Consider the following 14,974-nt stretch of genomic DNA (forward strand, 5'->3'; position numbering starts at 1 on the left):
CTGCTGTCCCCTGGCCTTGCCTCCAGCTCCTCCACCCTCTCTGGGCCTCTCCTCCGGCAAAGGTTCACGGAGCACTTTCTCAGCTCCAGGCCAGGTAGAGCGGGGAGCCGTGGGGGGAAGCAGCACTCCAGGGCCCAGGCCATCTACAGGGTTTGCAGAGGGCCTTCTCCTTGCTGTGTTCTCACATGGGGGGAGGAGGGAGGTGGAGAGAGGTGGAAGGAGAGAGAGAGAGAAGCAGCTCTGGCCTCTTCTTATAAGGACCTTAATCCCATCACAAGCTCCTCACCCCCATGACCTAATCACCCCAGAGGTCCCACCTCCAAATGCCATCATATTGGGGCATAGAATTTCCACATATGAATTTTGATGGGGACCCAAATATTTTGTTCATCACCATCTGTAACAGAAAGCAAAGACAAAGGAGCATCGCAACTATTACCCGACCACTTTCAGGAGACAGGGATCCCCAGCAAGCGTTCTTCACAGCCAGGTTCTGCTCAGGGACCCGCTGCCCTCTCCTGAGGCGTGATTTTCACCACCCACCCTTGGGCATCTGGGAGTCCAGGGCATCCACAGGAGATGAAACCCAATGGGTTTCATCCATGGTCACAAAGCACCTGCCCTTTGGCTGCCAGAATCACATTACCTGCAGCAGGAAATAAGCACAAGCATTGACCAAGTGGGAAAGGGCCCTAGGGGTGTTTTTGGAGGGTGGAAGTGGTGGAGCTGCTGCTGCTGCTGCTGCTAAGTCGCTTCAGTCGTGTCCGACTCTGTGCGACCCCATAGACGGCAGCCCACCAGGCTCCCCCGTCCCTGGAAAGTGGTGGGGAGGAGCCTTCAAAAAATATTCAAAGGTTAAAGCTACTTTTAAAACATTTTTCCTTTAGAGGCAGTGATTTGTGATTATATCTATTGCATCTCTCTTTCAAGCACCCAGAGAAGAACTTTTTAACACATGGTATCAAAAAATCTAACTGATGGCATTGATCATTTTTAAATAAAAAGTTGTTTTTGAAGTGCATTGCTTGGTGTCATTATTCATTTTGTTTCTCAGCAGGGAAATGAATGGATCTGGCATATCCCCAACCCTCTCATTGGTGGCAAAGAGATTGGTCTTTGTTTTATCGTAAACAAAACGTTGAGGACTTCCTTGGTGGTCCAGTGGTTAAGACTTCACCTTCTATTGCAGATAATAGGGGTTTGATCCCTGGTCAGGGAGCTAAGATCTCATATGTTTTGCAACTAAAAAACCAAAACATAAGACAGAAGCAAAAAGAGACAACTCATTGGAAAAGACCCTGATGCTGGGAAAGACTGAAGGCAGGAAGAGAAGGGGATGGCAGAGGATGAGATAGCTAGATAGCATCACCGACTCAATGGACCTGAATTTGAGCAAACTCCGGGAGATAGTGGAGGACAGGGAACCCTGGCATTCTATAGTCCCTGGGGTCGCAGAGTCAGGCATGACTTACAGAGTGAACAACAATTGTAACAAATTTAATAAAGACTTTAAAAACAATCCACATCAAAAAAAAAATCTTTAAAAAAATTGTGTGTTGAGTCCAAACTTCTGATTTAGTTACTGTTGGGTGCACCACAATGCGTTACATATTTCCCTCTTTTCTAGAAGAAAATACAAAATTCACATGTAATCTCCAGCTGGGTCACCTGTGAAGGGCAGAATGAATATATTTACTACTGTAGATGTTTAAAATGATTAATCAATAGATTTAGAATTAGTCACCAATCCAAAGGACACCTTAGCCCCCAGTTGGGGCAGTGTCATTTACACTTCCCAGGACTCTTTCCAGGTGGCACTGGTGATAAAGAATCTGCTTGCCAGTTCAGGAGACATAAGGGATGAGGGTTCGATCCCTGGGTAAGGAAGATTCCCTGGAGGAGAGGAAATGGCAACCCACTCCAGTATTCTTGCCTGGAGAATCCCATGGACAGAGGAGCCTTGTGGGCTACAGTCCATAGGGTCGCGAAGAGTCTGATACAACTGAAGCGATTTAGCACAGCACGCATAGGACCCATCACCTTTTCTGAGTCACTTGCTTGTCCTTTGGGCTCTCCATCCTCTCCTCCCAACCCTCCTCCTCAGGTGGCCAGGCTTCTAGAGGCAAAGGACACACACAAATCCCGTACATTCCTGAGTCCCACACACTCCTGACCCTGTTTCCACACTGAGTGGTCATTCCACTAGCTGTGCTGCTTTTACTGAAATCTGTGAGTCCAAGCGTTCAGACCACGCATTTGGACCTACTGGATATCAGGGCTCTGCCAGGGCGGAGGGGGCCCTAGGAAGGCAGGACTATCCCCATCACTTTGCCAGGGGGCCTTGACCACTTCCCTGGGGCTTGTTCTAAGGCACGTCTCCTGCCAGAATGGGACCATGTGCCAGCCCTTGGTAGAGAGTGCAGACAGTGCTATGCATAGTCATGTGTGTTCCACTCCGACAGGCATGGGGCAGAGACAGCGGAGTGCAGTGCAGGGTGGGCCATTCTGTCTTCCTGGGGGCAGCCTGGGCTGGGGCGAGGACTTGCCTTTGGGGCCCCCAAGCAGGTGTGTCATTGACAGGTGGAGATCCATCAACCCAGATAGGATGCTCCTCTTGGCCCCCCACCTCCAGTGCAGGCCAGCATCGCCAGCTGCTGGACACATGGCCTTCCGAAGACCCCCAGCTTCCCCTCTCTCTCCGGGCATGTCTGGGACAAATGTGGAACTCAGGGCCGGTGGGTGGCTCTGTGTGCAGCCCAAGGTGGATGTTGTTACTCTCAGTGGGCCATGGTTTCTTGGTACACAAGCTGGCATGATGATCCTCTGTGGTGGTGTAAGAGTGGCCAGGCCATGCCAGGACATCCCCAACCCTCCTGCAGGGGCTCCCTAAAGCCTCCCCTGGTCCTGGGACCCAGGGTGGAAGTGGCCACTGCCATGAAGCAATTGTCATTGTCCATCCTCTTGCCAGGAGCTTCTACAGTAATCAGTCACTGCCCCTTTCCTGACCCCAGGGGCAGGAAGCTGGTCTGTCTTCTTCCCAGGCAGGTCCCCAGCGTGAGTGTGCCAAGCACAGAGCAGTCTCCTGGTCAGGTCAGGTCAGTGTTTCTGTAAGGAATGCTCACTCTACCTGCCGGAATACCCTTAACCCCTTCTCCATCTGATGCAACTCTCCACTCCTTATCCAGAGATTCCTGCTTGGAGCCCAGCCGGGCTCTGGGAAATGCAGAGAGGGTCCTCAGCCCTATTCCCTGGGCAGCTGCCTGCTGGGCTCACCTGGCACACAGGGGAGAGCTCCTTTTCCACATGGAGAGGAAAGGTGCCATCACACCCATGGGTTGTGCCCCCTGGGCATTGGGCAAAATCAGACAGACGTCCTGATGTCCCAGAGCCAAACATGCAAGCACGGAGATGCGCTTGTGTGAGTGTGGCCAGGGCAGAGAACAGACGGAGCTCAGCTTCCAGGAGAAAGGGAGCCATGGGGAGAGGGCAGAGGCAGGAAAGACAGATGGCACAGCTCTGTGCAAACACACCATGGGGCCTGACCAGCCCTGTGCTTCTACACACATGCCCACTTAGGTGTGTAAAAGTCTGTATATGCCAGGAGTCCACGTCCACCCGGGCTGCTCCAGGGATGGGGTTGGTTGGAAGGTCGAGGGGGCTATTGCACAGGGATCCAGAAAAGATGGACTGGGTATGCTCATGTCTCAAGTAACCAAAACCATTACTGGTGGGACTGGAAATCCAATAAACATATTTAGAAACACTGTTTGGAATTTTTTTCTTTTTTTGGCCTTGCGAGATGTGGGATCTTAGTTTTCCAGCCAGGGATTGAAACCACATGCCCTGCGTTGGAGGCATGGAGTCTTAATCACTGGATTACCAGGTAAGTCCCTGGAAATTTCTAATAAAGTGAAAAATATACTTATTCTGTGGGCCAGGAATTTTGCTTCTTTTGTATTTATCCAGAAGAAATGAAACCTAGTGTCCACAAAACATTCACAAAGGCACATGGTGACTTTATTCATAACATCCCAAACTGGAAGCAACCTGTTCACTAACAGAAAACTGGATACACAAATTGTGGTACAGTCACATTGTCCAGCCATAAAACAGCTACAGATGACCAAGACCCACATCAGTCTGGGTGAATCCCCAAAACCTGTGCAACAAATGAGAACTGGACCCAAACAGGACATATTTGGATTCCCTTTGTGTGTCTGTAAGAACAGAGCAAATCTAGAACGGCCTGGAAAAGAGCTTATCCAGATAGTGTCCAGGGAGTAGACATTTGTCAAAAGGTGCCCAACTGTAGGTGAATTTGTTACAATATTGGTTCTGTTTTTTGTTTTGTTTTGTTTTGTTTTGTTTGGCCCTGAGGCATGTGGTATCTTAACTCCCTGACCAGGGATCTAACCTGCACCTCCTGTATTGGAAGGTGAAGTCTCAACCACTGAACCACCAGGGAAGTCCCCATTTTTTGGATTTTGAAGGCAACCTGTGAGCCATTTGGGCCTCCCAGGTGGCGCTAGTGGTAAAGAATCTGCCTGCCGATGCAGCAGGTTCGATCCTTGGGTCAGGAAGTTCCCCTAAAGGAGGGCAAGGCAACTCACTCCAGTATTCTTGCTTGGAGAATCCCATGGACAGAGGAGCCTGGCGAGTTACAGTCCATGAGGCTGCAAAGAATTGGACACAACTGAAGCAATTTAGCACATACACATGCATGTGGTCCATTTGGCTGTGCCCTCCAAAGGCCTTTACCAAGGAACCTGTAAGGCCACCAGGTATGGGTAGAGGCCCCTGACTTCATCTCCTAACAGACCCAATGGCACTCAGTGTTTGAGGCCAATAGCAAGGCTGCAGGGAGCCCAGGGGGCAGACCACAAAGCAGAGAGTCATGTTCTAGACAAAGCCAAACCCTCCTCTCTGCACATGACAATTCCTCTTTCCAAGAAACAGCTCCTGGCTACTACTGGGTCTTGGTGGGGACTGAACGCCTGGCTGGGATGTCAGCGAAATGCAGTCCTGAGCTCAGTGCATGATGGACTGAGTGTGAGCTGGCCCATCCTTCCATGAATTCAGGTCTACATGGCGGCATTCTGTCATCTCACAGAGGTGATGCATGGGAGCCTGAGAAAACCCAGAAGGTGCATGGCAGTTGAGTGAACAGGTAGCTCAAACCCTGCAACATGTCCTCTTGCTTGTGAACTCTTTTCCCTCCATTGACACCTCCTGGGACGTTCCCAGGGACCAGATAGTCAAGGCAGCATGATTTCAGATTGTTCTCCATGATGCACTGGCTCTGCTGAGAGCAGGCTATGAGGGCATGACAGCCCCAATGTCAAGTGTCCCTGGAAGAAAGCAGGGAAGGGAAACCATCCCCATGGATGGCGCTTGAGAAGAATGACTGATTATTGCTTTTCTGGATTGAAAGACGGCCAGAAGAATTCACGTACACAAGTGATTCTTTCCCTGCCCCTACCACTTTGGAGACCTTTGGCAATGTCTGGCAACATTTTTGTTGGTCATATTTAGGTGGAGGGAGCTACTGGCCTCCAGGGGGTAGAGGTCAGCCAGGGATGTTGCTGCACTTCTTATAGTGCACACAGGACTTTCCCCTAAAAAATAGGATGGTCTAACCCCAAATGTGATTAGCGCCACTGTAGAGAAATCTCGATCCAACATATATATATATATGGCTGAGTTCCTTCACTGTTCACCTAAAACTAACTCAACATTGTTAATTGGCTATACCCCAATACAAAATGTTTTTGGTGTTAAAAAAAAATAAGATTAAAAAAAGAGAGAGAGAGAAAAAAGAAATCCCAATCCACATTGATTTATGGGTATGGGAAGACAGTTTACTGGATGGTCAGGAACTTGAAAAGAACAGGATTCAAAGATCTGTGACGAGCAGATGTGGTAACAAAGGAAGACGTCTGTAGACAGCTCTCTTAACGTATGGAAATATTATGTCCCATGTTTATGCTCATTACAAATACCTCATTCAGGGACTTCCCTGGTGGTCCAGTGGTTAAGACTCCAGACTTACAGTGCAGGGGGCTCAGGCTCCATCCCTGGTCAGGGAACTAAGATTCCACAAGCCCAGGTGGCCAATTTCTTTTCTTTTTTCTTTTTTTAAAGAAAGAAATGCAGAGATCTCAGGCTGCCACACACCTAAGTCACAATCTGCTTTAAAGGTTCCAGGGGACTTGTGTGCATCTTACAGTTGCAGAGGCCTTCAACCTGAGAGGTAGGCTATCTGGAGATGCCCATTCTGCAGTCGCTGGCAGTTCTGATGATGTGTGAATGTCGCTGTTGAGTTGAGGGTGCGGGAGGAGGTTTTGCTTATGAGATGGAACCAGTGCTCCTAAAGGGGCTAGTGGACATGCAAGCGCCCTCTCCTCAAGGGGCGCGGGGAGAGGGATGGGGGCACAGGTGGGAGGCCAGGGCAGAGCCGCCACCCGCATCCCAGGGAGGCAAATTCGCTTCAAAACCCTGGGTGGGCCCGATGGCACTCAGGTGACCGCTCCATGGAAGAGGCCAGTTGCCAAGGTTAGGGGGGAAAAGCCCCTCCCCCAAAGCATGTAAAATATACCCATCAAAAAGCAAAGGGCTGTAAATGTCTTTATTTCTCTCCCCATTCAATGGCTGTTGAGTTCCCACAGGCGCGAGGCAGACACCAGCTAGCACACCACTTTCCGCAGCATAACTTGTGTCCTATCTGTGTACTTACTACCTGGGTGGCTGGCATCAGTGCAGGTTCCGGCACCACGAGGAACTTGTGACCAAACGGATACACAGCACGGATGGAGGATCGCTGGCCTCCGGGTGGACCAGACCGCAAAGGAGACACTGACCGCGTGGAGAGGACAGCCGGGCAGGCGGGGCCGCGGCGCGCGCTCAGGATCTAGGCCGCAGGCTCCTTGCGCCGCCGCCGCCGCACCCCGCAGTAGCAGCGTGAGCTGCAGCGCTGGATCTCGGGCGCCAAAGTTCTCGCCCTGGCAGCGCCACTGCGCCGGCCCTGCACCCCAGCTGCCCTAACAGTTCAAGTGCGCAGCCCGCGCGTTGGCATTGGCTAACGCCAGGCCTGCCTGCGCCGGGGCAAAGGCCTCAGTGTAGCTCTGCGACTTGGGTTCTTCCGCCCCCGCCACCCCCGCCCGGGTGCCTGGCTGCAAGCGGTTCTGCTGCCAATACATGGCGCACAGCCACAGCGCGCCCACCGCCTGCACCTGAGGGACGCTCTGTCTCCCCGGCGCCGAGGCTGCAATGGAAGCCTGGACGTCGCCGCCCGAATGCCCGCCGCCGGTACGAGGCTCGCGCCCTCCTTGAGCTTGAGCATCGGCTCGGTGGGCAGCCGGCCCGTCGGGCCCCACGAGCCTCGCGAGCCCTAGGCCTCTGGCCTACCCGGCGGCCGCTTGATCTTGGAGGCAGCGAGGGAGGCTTCGCGGCGCCGCTGCTCCGGAAGCACTCCTGCGCGCGGATCAGGTAGTAGCCGATCACCTCTTCCTGGAACTGGTGCCGGTGGCTGGTGAGCAGCAGGCCCGCGAAGATGAACCTTTGCTCGCCCTGCACGGCGGCGCGCAGGATGCTGAGCTCAGCTTCACGTCCATGCTGTACTTCCAACTGTCGCCTGGGGCCCGCCGCCTTGTACGTGGACGACGGCGCGGTCTTCTCTAAGGACACCCACGACCACGTCACGATATAGCCCAGGATCTGGACTCTGGGGCCACACTGCCACCGACTGACACTTGTGCAGTCAATAACACGGGGACCTGCCTTGGGAGCCTGTGAGGACGAGATACATGAAAATGCTGAAGGAGGAAAGCGCCCCCGGGGAAGTGCCAACCTGTCCTGGGTACTGACTGTGTGCCAGTCATGCCCCTCACTTGCTTTCCTCTTGAAACTTAAAAAGTACTGGTTACGGGACTTCCCTGGTGGTCCAGTGGCTAAAACTCCGAGTTCCCAGTGCAGGGGTCCCAAGTTGGATCCCTGGACAGGGAACTAGATCTCGCCTGCTGCTACTAAGATTCGGTGCAGTCAGTCAGTTCAGTCGCTCAGTCCTGTCCGACTCTTTGTGACCCCGGGTGTCTGAAGCACCGTCAGGCTTCCCTGTCCATCACAGACTCTGGGAGCTTGCTCACACTCATGTCCATAGAGTCGGTGATGCCTTCCAACCATCTCATCATCTCATTTATATTTGACACGGTGCAGCCAAATATAAATAAACATTTTTTAAAACATTGGGTAGGAGACCAATTATTTGTAAGCTGCTGCTTCTTTTTTTAAAGCAAATCCTTTTTCCTGGGGCTTTACTATTGAGATCGCGCGCGGGAATCCGTCAGATACTTTGAGCAACCGGAGGCATATCGAACATGGGTCCTCCCTGAGGGTAGGGGGGTGGAGTTGCAGGGGGTGGAAGGTACCTTTCTCACTGCCTTCCCCTCCCAGAAGGAGGAGAAGAGAAGGAGGTGTGCCCAAGAATTACTCCCTCGGTTCCCAGCTTTTCCCAAGGACCCACACAGTGTTATAATTAATTCCCCTCCGTGGCAGCATATCGTGTTCCAGTCTCGGCAGAGAGAGTGTTGGTTGTGACTTGCCTACGGTTTGTTTTCTGCATAGGCGTGTTTATGCCTCTCCTTCTGGAGAAACTAAGGGGACAAAATCTCCCCTAGCCAGAGCGCGCGCCTACGTCCCGACCCGCCACATACAAGCGCACAGGAGCGCGTTCCAGACGGAGCCCGGGCGGCGGCGACCGAGGGCAGGCCTGGGAACCCCCGCGTGGAGGATGCTCCCCGCCCGCCGGTCCGTCCCGGCGCGCGCCAGGCTTCCCCGGGTCTTCGAAGGGATCCATAAACGCGTCACATTGATGCAGCTGCGAAGAAGGTCCAGCTTAGCTTCTAGCGACAGGATCAGGATCGGTGTTTGTAGAGAGGCACACCGAGTGAGACGGAGCCCAGCTCTCCAGCGTGTACCCCGGCCCGGCCGCAGGCCGGCCAGCCCCAGGCACCGCCCCCAGCCTCTCTACAGAAACCTGAGACAGCCTGCCGCCTTGTATGGCGCTCGGGGAGGCGTCATAGGGTAGGATCTTATTAGGCCCGCCCTGCGGGCGTTATCCCACCCCTAGTCCAGCCCAGTGTCCACTGCAAAGTGCAGAGTCCCTCAGAGGGATCCCGGCTGGAACGCAAAAGAGAGAGACCTGTGCCAGGTGGCCCAGGAGGAGACGGAGGCTCAGAGCCTCTGCAACCCTCACTGAGGACAGGAAAGGGCCACAGAGACCAGATGTCTCCATGATTAAAGAAACGCTATGGAGGGCTTCCCGGAGGAAGCTCCAATGCAGGAGCCACATGTTCAATCCCTGGGTGGGGAAGATCCCCTGGAGGAGGAAATGGCAACCCACTCCAGTATTCTTGCCTGGGAAATCCCATGGACAGAGGAGTCTGGTGGGCCACAGTCCAGGGATTCCTAAAGAGTCATGACTGAGCGCGCGTGCACACACACACACACACACACACACACACACACACTGATTTAAAGGGAAAATTCATTAAGTGATGCTAGGTTTCCAATTGAATGATTGCTTAATTTCAGAAGATAAGAATGCCCAGAAAGGGCCTCCGTGTTGGCTCAGTGGTAAAGAATCTGTCTGCCAACGCAGGAAACACAGGTTCAATTCCTGATCTGGGAAAATCCCACATGCAATGGAGCAACTAAGCCCAAACTGCAGCTACTGAGTGTGTGCTCTAGAACCGGTATTCCACAACAAGAGAAGCCACCACAATGACAGGCCCTTCCACCCCAAGTAGAGAGTAGCCACTGTTCACCACAACTAGAGAAAAAAACCTGTGCAACAAGGAAGACCCAGCACATCCGATAAAAAGAATAAGAAGGAAACCAAATGGAGGTGTACACAGAATGTCTGCATCCGTATGAGCATTGTGGCCAGAGCCTTCAAAACCACCACTAGCCGTTTTAAGTATTTCCTCTTTACTGTGGACACTAAAGAACAGTTGGAGACATCACCTGGCTGAGACGTGGGCTGAAAAGCAGGTGCCTTCCTTGGGCAGCAGACCAAAAAAGCTGTTACTGCTGCTGCAGTTTCTGAGGAAGGAGCTGGGTCAGATGGAGTACCATGCATGGTCACCCAGGAGGGGGCTTGGGGCCAGGCCTGCCCATCTCCTCCCAGAGAAGGGGAGAGAGGGCTGGCGGCCCACCTGCTCCTACATTCATTCATTCAGCAAATGTGTGTCGGTGCGGGACCCAGGGATCCAGGAACCCTGGCCAGAGGAGCTCACATCCTGTACCCAGGACAGGATAGACAGGTGGCATACTGCTCAGCTGTCAGGTGGTGAACTGCAGACCTAGGGAGCTTTGGCAAGCCTTTCTAGGGCAGGCCAGCCAGCAAGCCTTCCCATGAGAGAGTGTGTAGGTGGACAAGGCAGTGACGACGAGAGATGGGCTCCTCTCTGCCCCGATGGATTGATTTAGGCTGGGGGGAGGAACCTGGGCCCACATCAGAAAGGCTGGGGTGGAGGCCTGTGTTTGCAGGTTTGTCTGGGATCTGAGGGGCCCTTCTGGGCCTAGTGAGATCAGCACCCTAGTGATGTGCTGACCCCTGTTGTCAGGGGCAGAGAGAATGGGGAGAGAGAGTGGGAGTCACCCCATTTCTGCCCTTGAACAGAGCAGCAGCCTCGCTGGGGGGTGGGGGGGCAGGCTGTACTAAGATGCCCTGCAGACCCCCTGCACGGCAGGCCCAGCAGAGCAGCACAGCCCGGAGCCTGGCCAGGCCACTGCTTGGTTTGCTGGAGGTGGGCTTCCCGGCTCTGTGCCAGTCGCTGGTGGAGGGAGAACCGGGTGTGAAATTCTGCTGGGGATGGTACACGTGGGTGCAGGGTCTTGTTGCAGCCTCACACAGTGCCTGCCAGGACCTCCACCAGGAGGTCTCACCTCTGCTGTCCCACTGGCTCAGGCGGCAGGTGTGGCCGGGCCCATTCATCATTGGGGAAGTGGATGAGGTGCTGACAGCTGGTGAGGTGGGGGAGCCTCCCTGTTTTGGGCTCACCCTCACCTGTTCCTGCCCTGGAGCTCCTCTCTCCCAACCTGACTGAGCACTTGGGGTCTTTTGCATGCTGCTTCCTTTGGCACCAAGAACCCCATCTCTGACACTGAGCCCCCAGGCACCACTCCAGGAAGTGGGACCAGGCTCCTGCTGAGGTTTACCTAACATCCTCTTCCTTACTTCTCCTCCTCTTCCCCATCCCCAGGTGCTGGCCTTGAGTCTGTCATTTCCCCAAGATTCATGGCAAGTGTGTCATAGCATAAAAAGAAAGGCAAATCAATAAATAATAAATACATAAAAATCCAAGATCGAATACCATGAATACTGGATTTTCTTGTAAATCGGAAACACTGGCTCAGTGCTGCCCTCTAGTGTTGACAAAGTTACACAGATAATCCTCTTAACCAACTCATCCCCTCCCCATGCCCTCCCCCTATAAGGGAAAAACAGGTTTGCCCCTGGATTTTCCTTTCCAGGTGGATGGAGCTGGGCGGCACTGTGCTCAGGTTTGGAAGATAGAGGGCGGCTTGCCCTGCCTCGGCCGCAGACTGACTAGGTCCTGCCTTGGTGTGGTGTGACACACAGGCCGCCCCTCCCAGGGCTGAGCTGCGGCGAGTCAACGCCCAGGGAGACTGCCGGGTGGTTCCCAAACAGCCGCCCTTGGACCACTCCCAGGAGCCACTCCCAAAGTTCCAAGAGTCACCAAAAGAGAGGGTTGGCCCAGCATCCCACCCGTGGGTGGGGGCAGAGGGTAGAGGCTCCCTCTTTAGATGGGGCGCATGGCTCCCTGGAGCGCTTGGTAAAGGCGAACGGACCCAAGGACTCTTATTTTTTTCTTTTGAACTTTTCATTTTGTATTGGGGTCTAGCCGATTAACAATGTGATAGTTTCAGGTGAACAGCAAAGGGACTCAGCCTTATGTATACATGTATCCATTCTCTTCCAAACTCCCCTCCCACCCAGGCTGCCACATAACATTGAGCAGAGTTCCATGCCAAGTACTCTAAATAAGCATCCTCTATGGGTCTAGTCAAGGCTATGGTTTTTCTTGTGGTCGTGTATGGATGTGAGAGTTGGACTGTGAAAAAGGCTGAGCACCGAAGAATTGATGCTTTTGAACTGTGGTGTTGGAGAAGACTCTTGAGAGTCCCTTGGACTGCAAGGAGATCCAGCCAGTCCATTCTGAAGGCGATCAGCCCTGGGATTTCTTTGGAAGGAATGATGCTAAAGCTGAAACTCCAGTACTTTGGCCACCTCATGCGAAGAGTTGACTCATTGGAAAAGACTCTGATGCTGGGAGGGATTGGGGGCAGGAGGAGAAGGGGACGACCGAGGATGAGATGGCTGGATGGCATCACGGACTCGATGCACATGAGTCTGAGTGAACTCCGGGAGTTGGTGATGGACAGGGAGGCCTGGCGTGCTGTGATTCATGGGGTCTCAAAGAGTCGGACATGACTGAGCAACTGAACTGAACTGAACTAATGGATCTTCAAATCAAGCCAATCTGGGAAACACTGTTCTAGAACAGTCATCTGTTAGGACAGTTTCTGTGGGTTCCACATGGGTTTGTGACTGTCATGCATGACAGGTGATTCAGGGGCAGCAGGTACAGGTTTCACCCTCTAGCACATTTTGCTAGGGGTGTGTTTTAAACTTCGAATTCATTTTATTTTATTTTGTATTGTCTTTAAAGGAACATCAAGTGGGGTTCGACCTCAAGTTAAACAGTGTATTTTGCTTTGTCTCTCAAAAGGGTATATCATGCTTTAATTTAGCACTAAAGCATCCCATCCGTGAAGGAAAACCTTGAGGCAGAGACGTATGAGCCCACAGGGAGATGTGAAACAAAAGTTGACTAAACTCAGGGTAAAAGCAAACCAAAAAAAGGTTAAAATAATTTCAGAGATAAAATCCAATTATAAGGGAGCAGAGAGAGAACAGGGACAGCCAGCATAGTAAGGACTGTAAAAAATGAAAATTAGTAAAATGAACAAAAGAGAAGAGTAAGAAACTAAAGTGAAAGTGAAAGGCACTCAGTCATGTCCGACTCTTTGTGACCCCATGGACTACATGATCCATGGATTTCTCCAGGCCAGAATACTGGAGTGGGTAGCCTTTCCTTTCTCCAGGGGATCTTCCCAACCCAGGGATCGAACCCAGGTCTCCCACATTACAGGCGGATTCTTTACCAGCTGAGCCACAAGGGAATGAAGTAAAGGCTAAAGGCAAATGGCACAGAAGAGACTAGAGGTAAAGAAGGGCTTCCTAGGTGGCTGCCTATGAGTGGAGGAGATGCAAGAGACACGGAGATATGGGTTCAATCCCTGGGTCAGGAAGTTCCCCCAGAGGAGGAAGTGGTAACCCACTCCAATATTCTTGCCTGGGAAATCCCATGGACACAGAAGCCTGGTGGGCTACAGTCCATGGGGTCGAAGTGTCGAACACAACTTAGCAACTAAACAACAACAACAATCACCATGCACATATATGGCTTTATCTCATCATTTCAGAAAAAATTGCTTGCACACAAATGTAAATACTAAAAGAATTTAAAATGTACAATCCCCTTAATATCCTTTCATTAATTAAGAAGAAACAAAATGAGGGATATATGTACAAAGATAGCTGAAATACGTTGTTGTACAGCAGAAGCTAACACAATATTGTGAAGCAAGTATACTCCAACAGTAAAATTTTTAAAAATAATTAAAAGAATAAAATAAAAATATATGATGTCTGTGTTGGAAAAGAAGAGACAAAAATGGTTAGCCATCGTAGAGTGATCTTGGATATTCAATCAGGGAAAAGCGGAGGAGAATCAAGAGCAGCACAGATGGCAGTTTTAAAAGAGAAACCTAAGACCAGCAGTCACAGATTTAGCCTTTCAAAAGACAGAACTTCTGATGTAAACACTCGATCTACACACTGAAAGGGCACACTGTATATAAGGAAACTGTCCTAACATAATTGACACCACGATATAGCCTCATAATATTATTAAGTTTTAAAGATAAAAGAGAATTATTTGAATATGTTAGCTACAAAGAAAGTCAGGCTGGTAACATACTTCTTGGCAGCCAAATTCAATGCCTGAAGACACAGGGGGCCACATTTACAAGATACTGAAAGAAATAAAGAGGTGTGAGCTGAGAAATGTTTATACCCATCTAGGCTAGACTGCAAGGAGATCCAACCAGTCCATTCTAAAGGAGCTCAGTCCTGGGTGTTCTTTGTTTCTTTTTTGAAAAGCAATTTTTATTGAAGAATTTGGAGGGAAAGTCTCATAATAGTAAAAATACTAAAGTTGAGTATAAAAAAATGCCTTGGTGCAGCGCAGTGTCTGGCCAGGAGGCACACAGGACGCAGCGATGGCCCCTGCAGAGGGCACCGGGCAGGGCTGGGGCGACAGAGGGAGTGAAGCTTCTAGAAGGACAAGTGCTACCAGGGGGAGCCATGGGGGAGACCGTCCCAGTGGGAAAAAAAATGGAACGCTTCACGAATTTGCGTGTCATCCTTGCACAGGGGCCATGCTAATCTTCTCTGTATCGTTCCAATTTTAGTATATGTGCTGCTGAAGTGAGCACCTGGGTGTTCTTTGGAAGGAATGATGCTGAAGCTGAAACTCCAGTACTTTGGCCACCTCATGGGAAGAGTTGACTCATTGGAAAAGACTCTGATGCTGGGAGGGATTAGGGGCAGGAGGAGAAGGGGACGACAGAGGATGAGATGGCTGAATGGCATCACCGACTCTATGGACATGAGTTTGAGTGAACTCCGGGAGTTGGTGATGGACAGCGAGGCCTGGCGTGCTGCAATTCATGGGGTCACAAAGAGTCAGACATGACTGAGCGACTGAACTGAACTGAACTGAGGCTATTTCTTCATGGATAAAGGCTACGGACGCATCATTTAAAA

General features: G+C 51.6%; 1 non-coding gene across 1 annotated transcript; it reads right to left on the reverse strand.

Moving 5' to 3' along the window:
* Positions 1-14,536: 14,536 nt before the first annotated feature.
* On the reverse strand, positions 14,537-14,643 carry LOC138095643 (U6 spliceosomal RNA). The gene has a single exon (XR_011146388.1). It is a non-coding gene; the product is annotated as a U6 spliceosomal RNA (small nuclear RNA).
* Positions 14,644-14,974: the final 331 nt, after the last annotated feature.

This window comes from Capricornis sumatraensis, chromosome 19 (assembly GCF_032405125.1).
Source record: "Capricornis sumatraensis isolate serow.1 chromosome 19, serow.2, whole genome shotgun sequence".
Taxonomy (NCBI): Eukaryota; Metazoa; Chordata; class Mammalia; order Artiodactyla; family Bovidae; genus Capricornis; species Capricornis sumatraensis.